Source organism: Dermacentor albipictus, chromosome 2 (assembly GCF_038994185.2).
Source record: "Dermacentor albipictus isolate Rhodes 1998 colony chromosome 2, USDA_Dalb.pri_finalv2, whole genome shotgun sequence".
In the NCBI taxonomy this organism is placed as follows: Eukaryota; Metazoa; Arthropoda; class Arachnida; order Ixodida; family Ixodidae; genus Dermacentor; species Dermacentor albipictus.
In genome coordinates, this window is record NC_091822.1 from 186,120,371 (window position 1) to 186,125,212 (window position 4,842).

The following is a 4,842-nucleotide window of genomic DNA, read 5'->3' on the forward strand; positions in this document are numbered from 1 at the left end:
GTATTCACAAAAAGCTCTTATACTATACGATTGTTCCTAAGAGAAAACTCCAGTCATTCATGGCGCTGGACATATTATTAGTGAACGCGACCAGCCAATAACAATGAACATCTACGAATGAAAAGCTTTGTAAAAAAAACAACAACAAAAAAACAAAAACAGAGCATTCCAAGCTTGCTGTCATGATCATGAAGGCTCATTATAAGAATCCATCAAGGATTAAGTTAACAAGTAAGCGTTAAAACACCATGAAGATCACTGCTGCAGCTTTTGAAAGAATGCCTTTCTACACTACGTATCTTTGTCTCATACAACCTCTGATTGCTCACAACCAGGGCCGGCGGCATATATACGCAAGCATTATTTTTGCTCGATCATGGCCTGATGACCCCGGTTATAACGTGAGCACAACTCCGATGTCCACTGGCGAAGCTCGAAAAGCAATATCACGTGGAATAGAATAGAACATCGTTACATTATTCCTTACCCAGAACTCCTGCACGTTGATGTGGCACTCAAGTAGTGCTATCTCGATGCTTTCAAGACAGGAGAAAATGGCGACTATAACGATGATGCGTATACCATCCCTCTCTTTCGTGGTTCTGAGCGACGTACTGAATCGGACGTGCGCTCGCCGCCTGCTTAAATTCTGCGAAACGCATAACGAGAAACGTCGAAAACACCTGGCGCGAGCCCTCGCGTGCAGCACGTGATCAGACGACACGTGGTCGCCGAATAAAGCATCATCATCATCAGCAGCAGCATCATCATCATCATTTGCCGGAAGGCTAGGCATAAACTATGTATTCGCTGACATCGCGAAGCCGCGGCGGGCCACGTACCAACCGGCTCTGGTCGGTCGAACACATTTCATATTGCGAGCGTTTGTTACCAAGGGTATCAGCGCATCAAGTCGGCGTGTTCTATTCTTCAAAACGGACTGCATCTCTTTTCCCGCTGCGATCAGGTTGCATGACGCGTTTGACCTGCGATAACGTGTTTTTCGTGATTTACGCTTACTATACGCACTCGTTACAAACTTTAAGCAAAGAAATTTCGCAGCAAGAGAGGCCGTTTGCCCGTATGCACAAAATAAGTAGTGTATACTTTAGTAGCTGACGGCTTGCCTTTTTGCACTATCTGTGGTGAACGAGCTATAGCTATGCCAAGAACAGAAGTGAGCTGAAGAGGTATATAAACGGCTATACTTCTACACCACATAAGGAGGCGCGATCATTTGATGTATTTACCGGCTTCGCGTGAACAACCTTTGACTCCAAAAGATAGCGAGCTGAAGCCTCGAATTAACAGGCCAATATTGAATGAGTGGACACACTTTGTATCCCATGACAGCCAGAAGTTTGAGAAGCCGTGCTACAGCTCCAAGCTATGTACGACTCGGGTACTCTTCGTAGGCAAGAACGGATCGCAAGAAGGAACACCAGCCTATCACCACAGCGAGAGACATTATAAAGCAAAAGCACCGAGCAATGACAGACAGTCGCTCTGCAGAGACTCGGTGTTCAAGAACAATGTACGAATCTACTACGCGGATGAATTCTTTTGAAAGAAGAAAAACTTTGCAAAAGCTGGTCTCTGCATGCGTAGCGCTGCCATCAGCGACTTGAGCATCGCGTGAATAAGACAAGAGAGGGGCTCACACGTACAGCCAGCCAGCGCGAGATTCGGAGTCCGGAGTTCCACCAGAGCAGCGGTGCGGACGACGCGGCGTGTCCGGCCGAACTGACTGACCATGCGTCTCCACGGGCAACTGGCGCGGCCGCTCAATCACAAAGCCACGCCGCCAGGCCACCGACACGGGCGGCACCATTGGAATGAAGCACATATAGCGTAAGAGAAAGAGGTGGAAACCGGCGTGCCTCGACCGTCGAGCCGGGTGGACTGCCCTTTATTACTCTTTGGCGTTTTCTTCATCATTGCTTTTTGAGCCTGTTCCAAATTTCGATTAAATTTCTATAACTGCAGCAAACGAGCGTGCGCGTATAGTTTCCCAGCACGTTCACGGATTACGAAACAGCGGCTTTCTTCGAGATGATTCTGAGCCACGACGATGAGCGAGATGTGTCAAATAAAGGATCGCTTTATTTTTCATTCTTTAGCCCTTCTTCATTGCCTCTGACACCCATACGCCGCAGTATGTACCATCAGCGCAGGACGCGAAAATGGATAAGGAATGAAAAATAGAAAATGAACTTACTCTTTCAAAATATGGAACTATAATTGCGGTTATGATAAGCGGAGTTGGGCTTTCGTCATTAAAAAAAAAAAACTGTGTGTGGGGTAGGGGGGGAGGGAGGAGGCCGAGGGCGCATTGAATAAACGTCGGAAATATTTTCTCCGCGTTTCCGGCTGCCCCCTTTACACGCGTTCAGCCGGAGTGATTACCCAGAAAGACACATGCATGCGTAGGCCACGCACATTTGCTTCTACATAAACCATGCATTGACTACAGCTGCCTCGTCCCCCAAAAGACCTCCCGCTCATACTTGCAACCTCCATGCAGGCAGCTCGATGCAGCTTGGAACGGAACATTTTATCGATTTTAAATTGGCGATAACTACAGGAATGCGAGTTGAGAACTTGGGACGTGACTCGAAAAGGTGCGCGAAGTTTCCCGCGTTTAAGAAGGTATCACGTACGGTACCTTTTAGTTTCGATGCGAGACGTATTGACACTTACAGCAATCTACAACCTCCACCAAGTGGTCCTTTAAGCTGGTCCATCGTGCACAGCGCGCTGCCATACACCTTGCTTACCTGGAGCAAATACTGCAACACCAGCTGTAGACATTCGCGCACGTAACCGCTTTCAGTACGCGATCATCTACCGTGCGTTTTAAACGGGAAAGCGGGACGGGTGCGTATTCTGCCGTTGCCTCCGGGATAGGGCGGCGCAAAAACGCTTTTCTGAGATAACCCCTGGGCCGATTTTATTGCAACTTGTTCAATTTGAGAGAGAAAGTTAAATTATAGTGACTGAAGCAGAAGTTTGACTTAAGGCCTGAATTGTTTTGCAGAAATTGCTGGAAGTCGATAAGCTCGTAAAAAGAAATGTTCATAGAAGCTCGAAGTTTACCAATCCGTAACTGTGCTCCTAAAACAAATATCGAAGTTCTGCAAAATGTATCCGTTACACCACTCACAGCGGACAAATTTTGTATATTAAACTATATCTTACGTGAATTTGTTACGTTTAATATGGTTTTGCAAAAGTCCTACTCGCATATCAGTGGTGTATCTAAGAGCCACGTATAATACAACAATTTTGTCGGCTTTCGATGTACTGTTAGATGCAATTGACAGAATTGTGATATTATTTTTTGCTGAGGGTCATAGTTGTAAACTTGATAGTTTCGCATGCTGAAAATGAGCAGTTTTCAACAATTTTTATTAAACAATTGACAGACTAAAGCAGAAATCTGCTACCAACAGTCACTAAATTTCAACTTTTAGTTTTATATGCAAAAAACCTCATCAAATTTGGATCAATGATTGACGAGAAGAACTATTCCTCCTTTCCAATGTGTTTATATAGGAGCTCCCGCGCTAAAGCGTCTTAAAACGGGTCACTGAGGCGTAATCTCAGCGCACTCAATTAAGGGACAAAGCCGTTAGTTCACGTTGACACACCAGACGTTTAATGTACAGGGACAAATAGCATGCGCGTGGTATCGCAACGGAGTCGACGATGGTGATTTGCTGCTGGACAGTCTTCAGATTCCTTAGATTAGGCGAGTCGACGGGACTCGACGGACGACTCCACGGGATTAAAAGCAGATATTTTTTTCGAGAGTGAGGACAGAGGGTCCTGATGTGAACTGAGACGTTTAACTTGCTCCTGCGTGACTGGAGCCGTGTAACTAAGCTAAATAAACGCTTTTTTCCTTCATTTTATACAACCTGGCGTAGTATTCGATGGGCTTGGTGGATTCCATGCCCCTGAACGCCACCCTAGCCGCAACAGCCCGTAACACAAGGCACATCTGTGTGCGAGCTCGGGCGCACAGCCCGACTGCTCACGTTCTTCCAGTCCTGGCTGGTATCCGACAACTTTATAGGGTAAGCAAGGCTGCAGTTTTAATGGGTGAGCATTACGAGTGTGTAAATGGAAAAGTGTCTGCTCTCGGGGCAGTCGAGTTGCGGTAGTTGGGGTGAGGGGCCGGAGGAAGGAGGAGAGTGGCTCGTTCGTCTCGCTGGCCGCGCGGCGGCGGAACACAGCGGACGTGAATCCCAGGCAGATTCCCGGACGTAGGCGAGCGATCCGCCGAACGCTGACGGCGTCGACGCACCAGGGAAAGCAAGAAGTGGACGCGTCCGCTCTCCACGGCTGCCACGAAAAATATCCGCGAAGGCGAGGGAAAAAGCACGTCCTTTCGGGCTACAGAGTGGGCGGCAAGGTCGTTCGTTCGTTCGGCCTATTCGCTTGCATTGACAATAATCGTCAATGGCTTTGGCATATATTTTTTCTCTTACCAACGGTGCCACTCGGTTACATCGCAAAGACTGCAGTCCGATGGGCATACCTCTCGCTCGGCTCTATTGGTGTTGCGCTTTTACTACAGCAATAATTACAAATACGTGGCCTGTGCAGACGTCAAAACTATTAAACAGTCATGGATGGGTGGGACGAACGAGTTCTGCGGATCCAAATAAAAATACAAATGAATCATTTACTACACTTACAGCTCAGTAAATGAACATTTTTGTTGTGCGGCGGACGGACAGGAAAGTGACTAAATCTATTTGTACTAATCCAGCAGAGTGCCGTCATTGAGATACCTATACAGTAAGTGAAACACGTACGGCAGAAGACTTGTCAAGG